Source organism: Salvelinus namaycush, chromosome 39 (genome assembly GCF_016432855.1).
Source record: "Salvelinus namaycush isolate Seneca chromosome 39, SaNama_1.0, whole genome shotgun sequence".
Lineage (NCBI taxonomy): Eukaryota > Metazoa > Chordata > Actinopteri > Salmoniformes > Salmonidae > Salvelinus > Salvelinus namaycush.
The window spans coordinates 13269152-13290225 of record NC_052345.1 but is presented as its reverse complement, the minus strand read 5'-3'; the positions used below and the strand labels follow the sequence as shown (position 1 = coordinate 13290225).

Here is a 21074-nt window from a genome sequence, read left to right as displayed (position 1 = left end):
AGGAGCCATGAAGTGCAGCATTAGTGTACACAGCCATAAGTCAAGAGATCTAACCAAGATAAAAATGGACAGGAGTCCTGATTAAAAAGGCAGGGAAAGCCTGGGACAACTTTTTACCTGACCTTTCAACTCCTCCTCCTCAACTCAGGCTCATTGTGCAACATTGGGCTCTGCGTCTTGGTTGTTTACAATGGTGATATATAGAAGCGGATTAAATTGTTCCCTGCTGTTAAAATACATTGGATTTGTTGATGCTGGTGGGTGCTCTGTTTAGTGAACGCTCCAATTAAAGACAATCAGGCTATTTCAGAATGATGGGAATTTACCAAGGCAGGCCGTATTATAAACACTATCCAGGCGATTGGGAGTGAGACATTTAATGATTAGTAATTACTGGAGGAAATTACCATTATGGAGATGCAACACATGGTTAAGCCATGGCTAAGTCGTTCTGTTTACTCTGGGTTGTCCCTATCATAAAGTGTCTCAGAGTAGGAGTGCAGATCTAGGTTCAGTTTTTTGCCTTTTAGATCATAATGAATATGATTGTATGGACGGGGGGACCTGATCCTAGATCAGCACTGCTATGAGATGCTTTGTGAATACGGGGCCAGGTCTCAGACTCTCAGTAGCCGGTTGGCTGAAATCAGGTTGGAAGTGTTTGTTTATAAAGGGGGATACGGCGGAGGATGAAGGTGTGCTCCACTTTCTCGCCCGGCCTCTCTGCCTTTGTGTCGGTGTGTTTGTGCAGGATTTGAGTGGCTCTTCAAGTGTTTGAGCTCCATCCGTTAGGCCAAGACACCTTAATCGTGGCACCCATAGTCAGTGAGATCTAGGCCCATGCCGCCGCTGAAGGGAGCCTGGGCTCGTCCCATGGGTGTGGCCTTCTCTCCTGTTGAGTCATGCATCACTCAACATCAACCCCCCTTCATGGAGACACACACACCATAACCCCCCTCCACATTCACATCACACAATACATGCACATGACAATATATGCACACACTGCACACAATACACACATTCAACACACACCAGCCCCCACCTGTCTCCCGACCAGCCCTCCCCCGTTGGCCATTTATCAACACCTGAACCACCACTCACAGCTCGGCGTCTTTATGCCTGATGACTCACACTAGAGGGGGCGCATAGAGACTCCATGGTGCATGTCATACAGGTAGTTCTCGCACCACTCACTTTCTCTTTCCGGAAATGTTTGTCATCATCACTCAATGAAGCTTGGTTATTCGAAAGGATTTCTCCAATGACAGAGATGGAGGAGGAGCATCATCACTCAAGAAAGAAACAGGAAGGACTGGACAATAAACGGCCCAACTCACCTCCCCCCCATCTAGATAGTCACCGGAGACACTTCCCAAATCTTCAAGACTTTTGTAATGGAATATTTTGACAGCATGCAATGCTTAATTACTTTGCTGGAGTTGCAGAGCGTCAAACCTGCACCGACTTGCTGTGATAGAAAGACGTAATTAATTCAATAAGAAGGGGGGGCATGACTTTGCTTCAAGGTGCGAGGACAAGAATATACTGCTCTGTTCTGTTCCTCTTCAATGGAAACCAATGGCCCTTAGCCGTCTTACCACTGCCATTACCGCTGTGTCTAAGGACAGACTTCTACAGAGCCTCGGAGCCTAGTAGAAGCACCGTGTCTGTCCTGTGATAGCTGTATGAGATTCCACATGCTCTGAGTAATTCCTCCCTCCCTCCTCCCTCACTCCTTGTGCGGTGCGTGGCCCTGAGTCATCAGCCCAGCCAGGCCCCCACACTTTCCTTCCCAGCCCCTCTCTGGCTGTGGCGAGGAGGACGGCGGATTCACCGACCAACCGAAGATTCACGATCCTCCCAGATGAAACTCACCGAATAGCCGCCAATTGCGATGACTCACCCCCACGGAGGAGCACTCCTCTCCGTCTCCTCCTCCAGCCAGCCTCCCCCTCTCAGACAGTTCTCCAACCCCACCACACCCCAACCCGGATCAGATCAGAATCCTTCGCCCGTCTCTCTGTCTGGCCCTTGGCGCAAAGTCAAGAAACTGGAGGACATATAGCTCACTTGTCTGCATGTTAAACTATGGAGACTGGTGAGATAATGACATCCTAAGGCCAGCCTGCAAGGTACTTAGCTATCATTAGTGAGGATGAAGATGTCTATAGTTCTGTCTGGGCAAGGTGTGCTGTGATCTTGAATCATCCCACTCATCTAAAGTATCGTGATGCTGTACGTAGCATCTTGAACGAGCCGTGAACTTCGGATAAGAACGTCTGTTGCATCTAACTAGATTTGTTTGACTAATTCATTGACAAGTTAGGAAAACACCCTGACGAAGGCCGTAATGCGTCAGTTGGGAATAACAAATAAGCATTTTCTATTCAATTTTCAATGCCCTCCAATTTGTTCCAAGACTGTCTGAACATCTTTCAGGGACTTGACAATGTGACCAATGGATTTCATAGAGCTTGTAATATGTCCGTATGAGTGCGTCGCCCATAACATAGAGACGTGTTCTTATAGGAGAATCTGTTGACCATTGCAAGAGCAATAAGGATTTTTAGGGGCATTATGACTGGGTTAATAAAACACAGCTGCCCCTAAAAGTCCCTCACTTTTCTTGCTGCCTTTTTCTCATTCTCCCTCCCTCTCTCTCTTTTTCTCCCTCTCTCTTATGTCTGTTCCAACTATTTTGAGATTGAACCGTAGCGTTTACTGGCTTGTGGACTGGCTGAGGAGTGGGTTCACAGCTTGGATTAGTTGGGTACCAGCAGAACTGTGGCTGGATCATTCGGAACAACAAACAGAGGCGAAAGAAGAACCAACCAGCCTGTCGATAGGCCAACACATTAGACTTTTGAGTTTAAATGGATGGGGCTAGAGGGTTGCATGTTTCACACAAAGCAATTTATGAATTGTATATTTATAATGGCTGAGTTTTATTGGGATTAGCGCGGGCGTTTTAAAGGGGGTTGAATGAGTTCAGAGCTTCAGTCTTTCTCAGGAGGGTCCCTAGTCTAGTTTATTAGCTCTTCAGCTTTATTGTAGCAGACAAGGTAAACACAACCTAGACCAGTTGAATTAGAGGAGTTTGCCGTATTCACAATTACTACGTAATGACAATATATTACTACATTACAATTACTACATAACAAGACATATGTTATGGCTTTAGGAATTGCTGTGTTTAAGTTGGAAACTCAACGAACAAATCCAATGACCTGACATATCTTGAACAAGCATTCCCTGGCATATGCTCACACATGTAGTGTAGGCCCAGGCCTAGTTACAGCTGCAGCCTGTGTTAGAGACTGATATGGTCTAGTTAAAGTGATTACAAAGACTATTGCAAGTCGCGAGATGAGTTACTGGACCTGGAACAATGTAAAATTCCATTGAGAAAGGCTTTTGAGGCGGTAGCAACGAGCACTGTTTATATCCTAACTTTAATCAGCACTCTTGGTGGATATCCCAGATATCTAGCATAGCCATGGTGCTTATTCAATCCAGGCCCAGGCCCGTGTTACCAGCCTCCCAAGCCTTCCTACTTAGGCCCTCTATGCTCACATACTCATTCACACTGGCTGTTTTCCTGGTTGGTATTGAGGAGGAGTTGTGTCATGCAGGGTTTTTGGTTTAGTTTTTGTAGTGAGTCATTTCATCTTTATGGTAGTAGGATGTAAATCAGCATAGGCCTACATATATCTTTAAATGACCTGAAACAGAGAATATGAAAGTTAATGATAACTTCTCACTTAGTTTGAGGGTGTCATCTATTTGATTCCGTTTTTTAATCGATCTAAACTTGAAACTCTGTTCACTTTTGAGGTGAATTTCTATAGCAATTCTCCAGTTAGAAGATAATGTTTCACAAATGCTAATCGTCAAGGTTTATTGTATTTTGTCCTTATACTGATAACAAACAGGTTAAGTGTTAAAGTAAGTGATATGTAAAATAGTTCAACGGAGCTGCCATCTGACAGCCGCAGCTTTGTCACAACTGTAGCTTAAAATGGCAGGCTTGTATAAACAACGTCTGTGTTAAAGGAATGAGAAGAACACCGCCTACTTAAACTATATAAAACAGCACCGTAAAGAAATGTATTGATGCCATGCATTTTAGCCAGATGGTGAGATAGTAGGCCTAAACAGTAGAGGTTGTAATACAGTACTATGGCAATGATCATTCTACTTAGGTATATAATAATTAGATAGTATTGGATCCATCTTTAAATAAAACACATGCTTCAGCATATGTCTTACCTAGGTGTCATTTGAGTATGTAGATGTCACCATCAGCATTCCTAATATTAATTACGTAAAGCATTTAGAGTATAGATGCTAAATTCACTAGTGGGGTATGTAGACTATGGCATTCGCTGGTGAAAATATGTCTGAGACTAATTTTGGTAACTGACTTCACTGCTACTTTTATGACTAACACACTTTAAGCGTATTAGAAGATGGCCTTTTTATCCCCCTCAGTTGAATTCAACTCTTATCTCAGACATACAAAGTATTCTCAAGTAGACTGTTAAGAGATGTCCTAAAAGTTATTGCATCTTTGCATGAAGACGTTTTTTTATGGGCCAATCTAAGACTATTTCCAAGATGTAGGTCTGATAAATGTTGAGAACACACGAAGGCCTGTCATAGAGATTTAAGCCCACGTGTCACATGTAGAAAAGATATGGACTTGATGTGATGTCATCTAAAAGTAGTTGTAGATCGGTGTTGTAAAAGGGTATTAAATAATTGTTTTGCTGACTTGTAATCATTTCTTAGGACAATCTTATTACAACAATGAACAAACGATCTCAATTTGACCCTTTCACTTCTAGAATAAGGAACAATATTGGCTATATATTGTGTGCTATAATTGATATTTTGATATCAATCCCTGTGAGGGCCATAAACAAGGCCTGTGCGTTTTGCGCAAAAGTTATACACTTGGTTAGGTAGACCATATTCAGGGAAATGTGCAGTGCATGTCGTCTCCCCAAATTGCATTAGTGCGAAATAGTTCACAAGTACAGAACCTATATTTTGTCAGTTCACTTGCAATATATTCTGAACGTGTTGGTCACATGAGTCAGAAACTGGGACTTTGTAGGCCAGTTGAATGAATGAAGACTCACCTTGCCCGCAAAGACCCAGCCTCTGGCACACACTGGTTTCAGAGCACTCTATAATTGTGTGAGGAATTGTGGCTTGTCCTTGATATATAATTGTATTATGATGAATAATGACGAACAAAATAGCCTAAATCCTGGTAGTTTAGCATTCATTCAGTATATCCTATTCAAAAACGCAGTTGACACAAATGAATTGTCCCAATATTGTCGACTACTTCCTACCCAGACAAGAAGGCGCAACAATCAATTCAAGGAAGTCTACAGAACCGTAATAGGCTATTCATATTCACTGTTTGACTGAGCTAACGTTGTCTTTACCTGATATTCTCCAATGTCACAAACATGTTCAGCATAAACACGCAACGCGGTAGGATCCGTGATGTCTCGTCCGCATCCCTTGGACAGCAAGATGACTTCGCGCAAAACCCTCGCTTGATGAGGAGTATATGGGAGAGATTGGAGATGCGTGCGAAGTTGAAGTTCGCTGCTGCTCATCACACCACCACCGCCCCTCTTTTTGATCAGTGGCGCTGGTATTGCACAATCCCCAAATTTATAACGAATATCCTTGGGGACGAATTGCACCATTTTCTTTCAAAATAACTTGAAATGTTGTTTTCTCCTAAATAAGAAAAACGCACTCGTGCCACGGTGCCACTGATTCGCCTAAGCTTTTTTTCATGGATAAATGCGATGTTTTCCAGTCTGAGCGACCCCGGTGCGCTACGCACCGCCGACGGTCCTCAAAGTATCCATTCTCTGTAAACGGGCTTGCTGATGTTATTGCCCAGTTGTAGGCTATATGAAAACGACATCGCCAAGAGCTGAAAGGATTTGATATATGGTGTTGCGCCCTCGTGCTGGGACCTCCCCAAAATGGGCTTCTGCTAAGTGGTAACCTGGTTATTTTGAGCGCGTCACTTCGACTTGTCTCCAAGTTATAGGTTTCCATTGCCAAGGTTGGGCGCAGCACTTGACTGATATTGTTATAGGCTACTTATTGATGGAGTAGACATTCATAGAAATCGGAACACTATTGACAACACAACGAAAGAAAAGTGGACACATTCCTATGGTTTCTTTCTCATACGAATTATACATTTATTTAACCCACATAATAATGTCATCAAATTGGCATATTATACCCTTATAGGCATAATGACCGTTATTAAGAAACATTTTAGATTTTATGTAAGCATGGCACTAGCCAATACTACGATTTTATATGATTATTATATTGGCCCATAATTTCCCTTGCGCTCCTACTTCTTTTGGTGGTGTGGTGCGACTCCATGTGGCAACTAATTGAGGATTATTGTAGTAACAAGAATGAATAGGACTATAGAGCACGCCCTACTTTCTGTGCGTAATGACGCACTTGCGTAGGAGCAATGTCACAGTTGCAACACCGATTTATTCTAAACTGTATAATCATTTTCATAAACCACAGATACGGATGTTCATCCTTATTCCAACAACGATTTGCATAACATTGCCAATCCCTTGGTGAGTATTATTCGTGTGTGTGTAATAGTCGCATGATGTCGCGCTGGCGAACTTTGGCTTGAGTTTCGACCGAAGGATGATGTTGATGCGTTTTAAAAAAAAAAAGCTATTGTTTTGGCAATCAATATTATTTTTATAAAGTCAATTATCGCAATCAATATTATTTTATCTCCTTCCTGTGTCCTGTCCTGTTAAATATTTACCAAATGCCACTGGCAGCCATAGACATTTAGGAATATGGCGCCTCGATTTTTGCACATAGGCTATTCAAATTGGTCCCAGTTTCGAATTGTTTTCTCGTGGGGAACTCATCACTAATCAAATTAGATTTTTACATGCATCGTTTTATTCCATCGCAAAGTTCCATATTTACTAAGATGAAGATTGTCAGGAGGGACCAACAGGCTATCTCTGTGCGCTGGTGTCAGTCAGTCAGCTGGTGTTAGTCTGGGAGGCTTCATAACAGCTGGTCATTCTGACAAAGATGAGAATGATACCTATTCTAAGAAAAACAGCAGTCAACATGTTGTGGATGATGAATGAATATCCTATTGATAAGTTGCCTGAACAATCACAGATATATCACCTATCAGGAAAACTGTCTCAAAGAGCCTGTATGTAGAGCTACTTCAGGTTCCCCTTTCCAATTAGCCATATGACCTCCATGTAAGGGGTCAGAGGTCACCATAGTGTGCCCTGTGTGTACCTATCTCTCCCCCAGTGAGGGCCGTGTAGTGGGGCCCGTGAGATGTGTAGTGTGTAGTGGGGCCCGTGAGATGTGTAGTGGGGCCCGGCCGATGAGGCTGGGGTCCAGCTCCAGCGGCGCCCTGCAGCACCCCAATGGTCTCCCCCACTATGAAGGCACTGGTGGATGCCGTGTGGGCGGTGTGGAGCATCGGTGCCTCCGTCTGTGACTACATCCACACCAGCGCCATGGAGGAGCGCATCCACACGCTGGAGACCGTCACCACCATTCACCAGTGTGTCATCGCAGCGCTGACCGCTGGAGTGGTGGTGCTCTTCACCTACATACTGTTGAGGAAGCACTGAGGGGGAGTGAGGAAGGAGAAGCCATGCAGGGCCCAGGAGGCAAGTTGTGAGGACAACACTGGATTACCATAGTGATCAGAAGCATTGAGAGTGTGGGTCTGGACAGTCATCCAGAGCCCTGGAGAGGCCTACCGGCCTACATGGATTAGATGGAGCAGGACATGATTAATAAGGGATTTTTGGCTATTTGGCCTTTATCTCGACTGCCAATTGTACCATTCTACTGCGGAGGTGTTGCTGGACACTGTGTGTCTCAGTGAGTCAATAGTTTCACTCGCTTTGCACCAATGGAAGAAGAAGACATGGGCAGAGATGGGCAGAAGATACATTTTGATGCATCTTTTTACAAATACAAGTTACTTTAAAGTAGAGGTCAACCGATTATGATTTTTCAACGCCGATACCGATTATTGGAGCACCAATAAAAGCCGATACCAATTAATTGGCCGATTTTTATATATATATATTTGTAATAATGACAATTACAACAATACTGAATGAACAATGAACACTTCTTTTAACTTAATATAATACATACATAAAATCTATTTAGTCTCAAATAAATAATGAAACATGCTCCATTTGGTTTAAATAATGCAAAAACACAGTGTTGGAGAAGAAAGTAAAAGTGTAATATGTGCCATGTAAAAAAGCTAACGTTTAAGTTCCTTGCTCAGAACATATGAAAGCTGGTGGGTCAATATTCCCAGTTCTTCAATATTCCCAGTTAAGAAGTTTTTGGTTGTAGTTATTATAGAAATTATGACGCGTCGACTATTTCTCTCTATACCATTTGTATTTCATATACCTTTGACTATTGGATGTTTTAATAGGCACTTTATTATTGCCAGCCTAATCTCAGGAGTTGATTGGCTTGAAGTCATAAACAGCGCTGTGCCTCCAACATTGCTAAGAGCCGCTGGCAAACGCAGTAAAGTTTGAATTAATGCTTACGAGCCTGCTGCTGCATACCACCGCTCAGTCAGAGGGCTCTATCAAATATCAAATCATAGACTTAATTATAGTATAATAAACACAGAAATACGAGCCTTTGGTCATTAATATGGTCAAATCCGGAAACTATTCTTTCAGTGAAATACGGAACCGTTACGTAATTTATTGAACGGGTAGCAACCCTAAGTCTAAATATTGCTGTTACATTGCACAACCTTCAATGTTATGTCATAATTATGTACAATTCTGGCAAATTAGTTCGCAACGAGCCAGGCGGCCCAAACTGTTGCATATACCCTGACTCTGCTTGCACTGAACGCAAGAGAAGTGACAATTTCCCAAGTTAATATTGCCTGCTAACATGAATTTCTTTTAACTAAATATGCAGGTTTAAAAATATATACTTCTGTGTATTGATTTTAAGAAAGGCATTGATGTTTATGGTTAGGTACATTTGTGCAAAGATTGTGCTTTTTTCGGCAATGCGCTTTTGTTAAATCATCACCTGTCTGACGAAGTTGAAGTAGGCTGTGATTCGATTATAAATTAACAGCCACCGCATTGATTATATGCAACGCAGAACAAGCTAGTTAAACTAGTAATATCGTCAACCATGTGTAGTTAACTAGTGATTATGTAAAGATTGATTGTTTTTTATAGGATAAGTTTAATGCTAGCTAGCAACTTACCTTGGCTCCTTGCTGCACTCGCGTAACAGGTGGTCAGCCTGCCACGCAGTTTCCTCGTGGATTGCAATGTAATCGGCGTCCATAAATGCTGATTACCAATTGTTATGAAAACTTTAAATTGGCCCTAATTATATCGGTGGGCCTCTACTCTAAAGACCAATGTATCAAACTAAAATACAAAATACTTTTGCAAAGTATTGTATTTAGAATGATTTATTTTTTAATACAAAATACATTTGCAAGTACACGCCTTCACTACAACAATATTCTTAGTAACGAAAAAAAAAAATAATAATAATTTGCTATGACTGTAATATGTGGTTGTTTATCTACCTTGGTTGAATGCACTGACTAAGTCGCTATGGATAAATGTCTGCTAAATGACCTAAATGTAAAAATGAACAATTGCAAAGCACACTGGTTATTATTATTGGCCTCATTTTGTGGGTGGAGCTCATCAATAATACCCACCATGCTTTGCAGGTGGACATTTTTACATTTACATGTTGTTCACTCAGCAGACACTCATATAACACCATAGTGCCGTGACTTCTGATACCAATGCAGGGTGAAAGGGGGCCACCAAATGTTGAACTGCTATAAAATAAAAAATGGTATAGAAAATTATTTTGTATTTTGAAAATATAAATTACAGGTCTCAAAAGTATCTTGTTACAAACTACATTGGATTGTATTTCAGGCCGGTGAAATGCAAATGACAAAATACTCAAAAGTAATTTACATTTCAAATACATGTAACAGGAATACTGCCCATCTCTGGATGTGGGGATGCTAAAACCACAGCGATACCTCAACCTGCAGACTGTAATCTAATAACGCACTAAAGGGATGCTAACTATCATTAGGTTTGCCTGCCTTAATATGCCTCAAGTGGTTTCACTCCCCAGATGGAATAACAGTATTAGTTAGATAGGTTTTCATGTTGGCACTAATTGCTTATCCCACCTGTATGATGCATGCGAAAACTGTAAACTGGGGATTCCCTCTTCAATACCATGATTGTATGAGGTGCCATCCCAACAGTCTATAATTGGAAGTCTTGGTCATGAAGATGAAAGCGTTCACTTAGAGGTTAACTATTATATCACCCAGTGAGGGAGAGTGGAATATCATGGGACGGACTGAATGTATTCTCAAGAGGCCTTATTTGTTGTAGAAAACTGGCCTCGAGGTTCTCCTATGAATTACTCTGTAGGAGAAGGGGAGTTTCTGTGAAGCATTCAAAAGATCAACACACTGGTCGTCATGAATGCCATTTAGTACAGTACGTGTTCTTTGATAAAACAACTTTAAAGCATGTTTATTTGATTACTAAAATAAATAATTGTAGATGGTCTTGTAATGCAAGACTTTGTAGTGGCATTTCGTGGCGTTAGTTGAACATGGCTACGGCTGTGAAGGTTACGTCACTGGAAAGAGTATTTAGAAGCATCCTTACCTGTAAAATGTGAATCAACCTGAATGTTTTGGTACATTGTTTATAAATGCTTCAGTTTCAGTAATTCTCGCTTTCATCATTAAAAAGGTATTAAACACATTGTAGGCCTTAAAAAAAGCCATGAATATTGTATTAAGTGCAATGTTATGTTGTATAATCCATTTAAATTGTACACTTGCTACAATATATGACGAATACACAATGTTTGCCCTATCATCTTGTTCAGATTGCTAAAATGGGCCTCAGTGAAATGTTTCAGGTAAATCAAACATTTATTCACCTCCTGGATCTTTGTGTGAATGTAGTGCCTTCAGCCTTATTCTAAAATGGATTAAATAAAAACATTTCCTCAGCAATCTACTCACAATACCGCATAATGGCAAAGCAAATACAAGTTCTTAGTATTTTTTGCTAATAAAAAAAGAAATTAAAAACATACCTTATTTACATAAGTATTCAGTCCATTTGTTATGAGACTTGAAAATTGAGCTCAGGTGCATCCTGTTTCCATTAATAATCCTTGATGTTTCTACAAATTATTTTGTAGAAGTCCACCTTTGGCAAATTCAATTGATTGGACATGATTTGGAAAGGCACACACCTGTCTATATAACATCCCACAGTTGACAGTGCATGTCAGAGCAAAAACCAAGCCATGAGGTCAAAGGAATTGTCCGTAGAGCTCAGAGACAGGATTGCGTCGAGGCACAGATCTGGGGAAGGGTACCAAAAAAATTGCTACAGCATTGAAAGTCCCAAGAACACATTCTTAAATGGAAGAAGTTTGGAACCACCAAGATTCTTCCTAGAGCTGGCCGCCCCGCCAAACTGAGCAATCGGGGGAGAAGGGCCCTGGTCAGGGAGGTGACCAAGAACCCGATGGTCACTCTGACAGAGCTCTAGAGTTCCTCTGTGGAGATAGGAGAACCTTCCAGAAGGACAACCATCTCTGTAGCACTCCACCAATCAGGCCTTTATGGTAGAGTGGCAAGACGGAAGCCACTCCTCAGTAAAAGGCACATGACAGCCCGCTTGGAGTTTGCCAAAAGGCACCCAAAAACTCTGACCATGAGAAACAAAAATCTCTGGTCAGATGAAACCAAGATTGAACTCTTTGGCCTGAATGCCAAGTTTAACATCTGGTGGAAACCTGGCACCATCCCTACGGTGAAGCATGGTAGTGGCAGCATCATGCTGTGGGAATGTTTTTCAGCGGCAGGGACCGGGAGACTAGTCAGGATCGAGGCAAAGATAAACAGAGCAAAGTAGAGAGATCCTTGATGAAAACCTGCTCCAGAGTACTCAGGACCTCAGGCTGTGGCAAAAGTTCACCTTCCAACAAGACAACGACCCTAAGCACACAGCAAAGACAACGCAGGAGTGGCTTCAGGTCAAGTCTCTGAATGTCCTTGAGTGTCCCAGCGAGAACCCGATCGAGCATCTCTGGAGACCTGAAAATAGCTGTGCAGCAACGCTCCCCATCCAACATGACAGAGCTTGAGAGGATCTACAGAAAAGAATGGGAGAAACTCCCCATATTTTACTGCTGCTCTTTAATTACTTGTTCCTTTTATTTGTTATTCCTATTTTTTAAACTGCATTGTTGGTTAGGGGCTTGTAAGTAAGCATTTCACTGTAAGGTCTACCTACACCCGTTGTATTCGGCACATGTGACAAATAACATACCCAAGAAGACAAGGTTGTAATTGCTGCCAAAGGTGCTTCAACAAAAGTACAGAGTAAAGGGTCTGAATACTTATGTAAATGTGATATTTCACTTTTATTTTGTATAAATTAGCAACCATTTCTAAAAACCTGTTTTTGATGTGTCATTATGGGGTATTGTGTGTAGATTGATGAGGAAAATAACTATTTACATTTTAGAATAAGGCTGTAACCTAACAAAATGTGGAAAAAGTCAAGGGGTCTGAATACTTTCCGAAGGCACCGTAATGGTACTAAGGTACAGGAGAGTGCAATGTTCGGACTGCAGATAAATGTCTTGTATAGAGCTGAATCTGTTAACTCTAATCAAGAAAAGGTTTCGCAAAGCACTGGTTGGTCAGTGGACCTACTGCTATCCCTAGGCTCCAATCTGAGGAAGCAAGTCAGGGGTCGTTATGCTCATAATAGTCACATGTATTTAAGTAGTCATGTGACGCACTGATTATTGAAACAGAAGAACGATAATTCCATGTGCTACAGTGTGTGATATTGACCTACAGACGGAACACTGTAGAAACACCCTGACCAAGGAGACTGTAGGGATGGTTTTATTTAAAGTTAACAGCGACAAAGTTAATGTTTTGTAAATACATAAATGTTATTTTTACTGATATGTACATTAACACAACTCTTCAAAAAATAAAATGATTCAAGTTGTAAACTTGCATGAAACACCAAGTTGAATACAAAATGCAAGGAAATGTAAAGTACAAATTTAACTCATCATATAAAGTGTGTTCTAGATGTGTCCAGTCTGCAGCAGGGTGTACTGGGCAGTGAATCTCTCCACACTCTCCCCCTCCAGCAGCTTCAAGGCTCTCCAGTGGATCTTCCCACAGTTTTCTGGCTGGCCGCTGGGCCCAAGCTCCTCTCTGATATACTCCAGCCACAGATCTGGAGGGAAAAAGCCATACAGACAGTCCTGAGTGACCATCTCAACTTACTTTGTCCCAGAAAACTACATGGAAGTAAAGGTTTATATTCATGCCATACTAAAACACCTCAATCAGCTCATCAAAGTTGCTGTTGAAATCAGGTGTGTTAATGTTGGGCTGGAATAAAAGCCTGCAAACCCTGTAGTTCCAACCATGTATGTCTTGTTCATTCTTCTACTGGCCTATTGGAAGTCTTTTAGTTGTTAGTGTAGCAACTGACATGCAATAATCCCCGTGGGACTTATTTGAAATTAGCTGCTTTGAATGCGTTTTCAGAATCTCACCATCATCTGTGGAGCCGAATTCCCTCAGGGCTCTCATAGAAGTCCCTCAGGTTGCTCATCTTGGGAGTCTCCTAAAAGAACAGTCACATCATTCCAGTCAGTACACCAGCCTTGCCAATGACCATAGCCCGTTGGCTATGCAGCACAAACAGATCTGGGAACAGATTTACAAAATCCTAATCAGTGTGAAAAGTTAAACCCTTGATACACCATTTTGTACATAAAAGCCACAACAATGTGTGGCAATATTGGAACAACAGGCTAGTTTGAGACTATGCCTTGGTTGGTTGCAACATATATTTGTCTGAGTATGGATCATCTTTCCGATTTGGTCCTGCCGTACATAACTACACAAACGCTACGGTCACAAGACGCAGGCCTCCTTACTGTCCATAGAATTTCTAAACAAACAGCTGGAGGCAGGGCTTTCTCCTATAGAGCTCCATTTTTATGGAATGGTCTGCCTACCCATGTGAGAGACGCAGACTCGGTCTCAACCTTTAAGTCTTTACTGAAGACTTATCTCTTCAGTAGGTCATATGATTGAGTGTAGTCTGGCCCAGGAGTGTGAAGGTGAACGGAAAGGCACTAGAGCAACAAACCTCCCTTGCTGTCTCTGCCTAGCCGGTTCCCCTCTCTCCACTGGGATTCTCTGCCTCTAACCCTATTACAGGGGCTGAGTCACTGGCTTACTGGTACTCTTCGATGCCGTCCCTGCAAGGTGTGCGTCACTTGAGAGGGTTGAGTCATTGACGTGATCTTCCTGTCTGGGTTGGCGCCCCCCCTTGGGTTATGCCGTGGCAGAGATCTTTGTGGGCTATACTCGGCCTTGTCTCAGGATGGTAAGTTGGTGGTTGAAGATATCCCTCTAGTGGTGTGGGTGCTGTGCTTTGGCAAAGTGGGTGGGGTTATATCCTGCCTGTTTGGCCCTGTCCGGGGGTATCATCGGATGGGGCCACAGTGTCTCCCGACCACTCCTGTCTCAGCCTCCAGTATTTATGCTGCAGTAGTTTATGTGTCGGGGGGCTAGGGCCAGTCTGTTATATCTGGAGTATTTCTCCTGTCTTATCCGGTGTCCTGTGTGAATAAGTATGCTCTCTCTCTCTGAGGACCTGAGCCCTAGGACCATGCCTCAGGACTACCTGGCCTGATGACTCCTTGCTGTCCCCAGTCCACCTGGCCGTGCTGCTGCTCTAGTTTCAACTGTTCTGCCTGCGGCTATGGAATCCTGACCTGTTCACCGGATGTGCTACTTGTCCCAGACCTGCTGTTTTCAACTCTCTAGAGACAGCAGGAGCGGTAGAGATACTCTGAATGTGATCGGCTACGGAAAGCCAACTGACATTTATTCCTGAGGTGCTGACCTGTTGCACCGTCAACATCCACTGTGATTATTATTATTTGACCCTGCTGGTCACCTATGAACATTTGAACATCTTGGCCATGTTCTGTTATAATCTCCACCCGGCACAGCCAGAAGAGGTCTGGCCACCCCTCATAGCCTGGTTCCTCTCTAGGTTTCTTCCTAGGTTCTGGCCTTTCTAGGGAGTTTTTCCTAGCCACCGTGCTTCTACACCTGCATTGCTTGCTGTTTGGGGTTTTAGGCTGGGTTTCTGTACAGCACTTTGCGATATCAGCTGATGTACGAAGGGCTTTATAAATACATTTGATTTGATTTTGATTTGTTCTTGTTTCCCCATACATTGTGACTCGACTCACTTGATCTTTCTCCATCTGGATCATTCTGGTGAAAAAGGCCTTGGAGAAGGGCCGGCTCTCACGCAAACTGGAAAATAAGAGAAGGTCCAACGTTGTTTTTCTTCTTCAAAATGCTGAACTTAAATCCATATTAATAAGTCGTCATCTAAACGAGGATACGTTGTTGTACAAAATAACTACTGTGAATTACAATCATCATTGTACTGATTTGGCCTTCACAATGCAGAACTGGTGAGAAATGAATAATATAATATTAATATTAATATTCAGTACCTTGTGTGAAGGTCTTCCTGGCTTTCTTGTAGCCTCCGGCCCTGTAGGACCAGTCAAGGTACTTCTCCTTTATCTCCATGGAAACGGCAGGCACCGCAGATAGCAGACCTCTCTGAGAGCAGAGGAAAAAACTAACTGTTTCAAACTAATTCTCATCCAACCAGACAACATTGTATGTAGGGAAATATGGCTGCGTTTACATAAATTGGTATTTTGACCAATCAGAACAGCTCTGAAAAAGATCTGATGTGATTGGTCAAAAGATCAGAATTGGGTTGCCTATGTAAACGCAGCCTATGAGGTACTACTGCTTTTGCACTGACACAATGGAGGCTAAAAACGACATAGAACCAGAAAAAGCTTGGTCAAAGCACTGTCTGGACAGAGCTTTGATTTATGACAAATGTAAACTGGTATTGTATTAAAATGTGATAAACTAATGTACATTTTGAGAGGTTGGGCTTGGTTCTGTACCTGAAACAGGGCTTCAATTTCCTCTGGGCTCTGTGATGTCATGCTCCACCCCACCTGCAGCTGCCACAGGGGAAAACTCGACTGTCAACAGACAAGACCAGGGTGGTTAACATCAGGTAAGATGCTCTTGTAACAAATAAAATATATTCATGGGTTGCTGGGCCGGAAAATTTGTTACCGGTAAGTACAGCTTGCACACTCTGATGCTCCAAACATTTTTGTAAGATACTACTACCCCCCCCCCCCATAAATCTTAGTCAAAAAATGAGACAATCCCATTGGGCCCATACTTTTTTGCAACTCGCACCCCGGATCAACAATGTCTTTGTGACTACATAATTACATAACAAAGTGGAGGGTGACCATACGCCCCCTCACACAGTCGGCCCCTTCTCGTGAGCTGCCCCTTATATTGCGCAACACCCGTCATAACAATGAAAGACTAGCTACAAGATCCATATTGCAATAAATTGCCTGAATTGATACAATAACAATAAATAGGATACGTTTATAACGATGTGCACCAGGTGTTTTTTTTCTTCCTTTAAACAACTACTACTAGTTTGATTGTAGCCATCAATTGTCCCATAAATAATCACCCATATTAGCAATCTATCTTATCACATTTCTCTAGTATAGGCTACTTTTCATGACGATATCAGCAAAATGCATGCGATAAGGGATCGGTATGGTTGGTGTCGATAATTGATCGGTTTATCATCCCAGCTCTACTACATACTACCCACTGGGCACAGACGTCAATTCAACGTCTACGAACGTGAAATCAACTAAAAGTAATTTGAGTCTACCTGGTATTAGTTATAGGTTTTTACAGTACCTGAAGAATTTACCTGTAAGGAAAGTCTCCCTGGTATTAGTAATGGGATTTAACAGTACCTGAAGCCATTTGACCACAGGAAAAGGAACTACCACGTAAATACTGTGGGTTTGATTTAATTGAGCCCTTCCAGTCATATTGGAACTGGTTTCTAGCAGGAAATAGCAGTCATTTGAGGAAGTTAATATGCTGTAGGAAATTATCTGGGACAGAGTTGGAGCTGCCCCACTTTCACAACAGCCCTTAGTGACTGTGTGTGTGTGTGTGTGTACCTTGGGATTCACGTGTGTCAGGGTGTCCTGGAATAGCTTGCCTGTGGCGCCACTCCCCCGACGCACCATCGTCTGCAGGGCCAGGCACCACACGTCCACAGATTGTCTGTAGCGCTGGGTGGCTGCCATGGCAACCGCAGCGGTCTGCTCCGAGTCTCCCGATGAGAGTAAGACCTGCAGCTGAACAGACCGAAGGAGGGACACACGCACAGCAAACCGTTACATGTTGTGAACCTCATGTATCCTATTGGTTTCTATGCTGTATGTTTGTACATTAGATGGCCTATGTTTATACACTTACTGTCCTAGATTTACACTTGCCATAAGAAATCTTCTTACCCAGTTCTTGTAGAAGTCCTCCTTCAGCAGTGAGGAGTCGTGGGCACGCTGAAGCACTGCCAGCAGCCTCTCCTGCCTCTGAGGGATGCCAACACACACACACACACACACACACACAGGTCAGAATTCAGTCTTAGAAAACCATACACTCATTTCACCAATATATTAGTCACATTAACACTAGATCATCAATAATCTATCAATATTCTTCACAAAAAAAAGTGCTCATCAGCAGTGATAGTCATGGTTTGAAATGTTAACCTTCTCCTTCAGCTGCTGGATGTTGGTTTTCCTCTTGAACCTCTCCAGGCAGAAGGACACGTAGCATGCCCACATGGCCTCTGGAACACAGCAGAGAGACCACCCATCACTAGGGTTGTTGCCGTGACTGGCAGTCATGAGTCATCACCACAGTCAAATTCCACGCGAACGCTGAGTCACGGTACTCTCCTCCTATGCTCTCTACATGAAAGGCGCCGATGCGTTGGTAGTACCCAACTCGCTAATGATGTCAGAACGCTAATGGCCTGGTACTCAGCACTCCATTGTGCCTCTAATCACTCTGACATGAATGCAAAATGTAGGCTACATTGTTGGACCTCGCTATGATCGATAAATTTGAAGATGTTCAACAACAGATTGAAACGGAGTGGAAAACATGGTCGTTGTGTATCTTGTTGCTAAGCCAAACAACGAAAGGGGACAGCACATTCTAAGGTGATGATGAATTCAAAGCACTTAAGACGTCGTATGCATAGACCCATATGGGCCTAAGCCCAGAAAAAAGCCTGAAATAAAAGAATTGTGCAGTTACATAATACATAGCCTACTGAAAAAAAAGAGGGGGAAAAATGATTTAAGATGTACAGTTGAAGTCGGAAGTTTACATAAACTGAGTTTAAATGTATTTGGCTAAGGTGTTTCACAATTCCTGACATTTAATCCTAGTAAAATTCCCTGTCTTAGGTCAGTTAGGATCACCACTTTATTTTAAGAATGTGAAGTGTCAGAATAATAGTAGAGAGAATTATTTATTTCAGCTTTTATTTCTTTCATCACATTCCCAGTGGGTCAGAAGTTTACATACACTCAATTACTATTTGGTAGCATCACCTTTAAATTGTTAAACTTGGGTCAAATGTTTTGGGTAGCCTTCCACAAGCTTCCCACAATAAGTTGGGTGAACTTTGGCCCATTCCTCCTGACAGAGCTGGTGTAACTGAGTCAGGTTTGTAGGTCTCCTAGCTCGCACACGCCTTTTCAGTTTTGCCCACAAATGTTCTATAGGATTGAGGTCAGGGCTTTGCGATGGCCACTCCAATACCTTGACTTTGTTGTCCTTAAGCCATTTTGCAACAACTTTGGAAGTATGCTTGGGGTCATTGTCCATGTGGAAGACCCATTTGCGACCAAGCTTTAACTTCCTGACTGATGTCTTGAGATGTTGCTTCAACATATCCACATAATTTTCCTACCTCATGATGCCATCTATTTTGTGAAGTGCACCAGTCCCTCCTGCAGCAAAGCACCCCCACAACATGATGCTGCCACCCCCGTGCTTCACGGTTGGGGTGGTGTTCTTCAGCTTGCAAGCCTCCCCCTTTTTCCTCCAAACATAACGATGGTCATTATGACCAAACAGTTATATTTTTGCCTGATCAGACCAGATGACATTTTTCCAAAAAGTACAAGCTTTGTCCCCATGTGCAGTTGCAAACCGTAGTCTGGCTTTTATATGGCGGTTTTGGAGCAGTGGCTTCTTCCTTGCTGAGCGGCCTTTCAGGTTATGTCGATATAGGACTCGTTTTACTGTGGAAAAAGATACTTTTGTACCCGTTTCCTCCAGCATCTTCACAAGGTCCTTTGCTGTTGTTCTGGGATTGATTTGCACTTTTCGCACCAAAGTACGTTAATCACTAGGAGACAGAACGCGTCTCCTTCCTTCCTGAGCTTTTTTGAGCCATAGTAACTGCAGAGATATCACCCAAGTGGGTGCACAAGTCCAGGCTACAGAGAAGTTGAGCTGACGACGACATCAGGGCCACCAAGCTGACATCAGGGCCACCAAGCCAACTCCATCACCTGGCATCACAGGAAGGCTACAGAGAGACTGAGGACGACATCATGGCCAGCAAGCCAAATGAAATGCATCATCAGGCATCACCATCACTCCAGTGAGTTGCCAGAAGCACCAGTCTCCACCATAAGCTGGCACAAGCAGATGTGAAGGAACTCTACAAAGCTGGCTTCATCAACATCACTTTCGTTGTTTTGTTAATCTACCTAATTGTTATTCTCTTTATTTGTAGGCCTATACCGCACTTCAACTTTTAGCTGCGAATGTGTAGCCTACAAAATGAAATGAACCAAATCCATTTATATATATATATATATATATATATATTATTACATATGAGATTCAAAACTTACTGATCTTCTCTTCTTTATCAGCTCTAAGACATTGATTTCATACTGAAATAAGAAATAACACAGATTAATACATTGTATAGTACTTGTTTTTGATTGCCCATACTCACATTTTCTAGCATTATTTACTGGTATTCGGCACTCACCTGAATGTATGCAATGAAGTCAACTTTGGTTATGATCAATCGATGCAGTTTGTATTCTAAAGCTGTCGCCCTTTTTAACAAGGACCTGTAATTGGGAGATGAATCGGATTTAATACAACTTCAAAGATTTGTACTAACATTTCAAGTTATAGCTAAACTAGAGTGTTTTTAATCTTACTTGACTTCTTTTTTCCTGAACAGTCCCACTCTCTCCAACTGTTCCAACTCTGGGATTCGATTCTCGATCCGCTGTTGGACTATCTCAGCCATCGTCACTTACTTGGTGCTTAAAATTTGACCGACTTCTGTTGTGAATGTTATTAAAGCATTCCTTAAAAACAAGAATAGTGAACTAAATTAGCCCAAAAGCATCTTTCACACGTGTGGAAGTTGTGATTGCTGTATTTCCGGTTCCGTGCTTCAAGTGAGTCCGTGCAAAAACTTGTGAATTTACTAAAGAAATTCCGCTTGACAAGCGAAAAACTTAGCATTTGTTTTTATTATTAGACCATTATAAACATGTGTAACTGATAATGGTCGGCATTTACATTCACCATAAAAATACATAACATATCCTACATATCCTATCATCAGTTTTCTGGTTTGCACAAGTGCAGAACTGAGCATATTTGGCAACAACTGTTTCTGCAACAAGTGTATTGATTTATAATTGGCACCAGAAATATGCAAACGGCTCGGCTGAAAAGTAAACAAGCTTCATGAATCATGCCCGGTGGGTGGAAAGATTTCCCGCAAAATCGTTGAAAAGCAAGAGAAAGCGAGCGGCAATTTGCCTCTTCCACCGAACATGATCGTGTCACGTACAGTTGTGTCTGCCCA

At 42.3% G+C, this 21074-nt stretch overlaps 1 pseudogene; it reads right to left on the bottom strand.

Annotated features, from left to right (window-relative positions):
- Positions 1-13063: 13063 nt before the first annotated feature.
- LOC120032690 lies at positions 13064-20633 on the bottom strand (annotated as a pseudogene).
- Between the last annotated feature and the right edge of the window lie 441 nt (positions 20634-21074).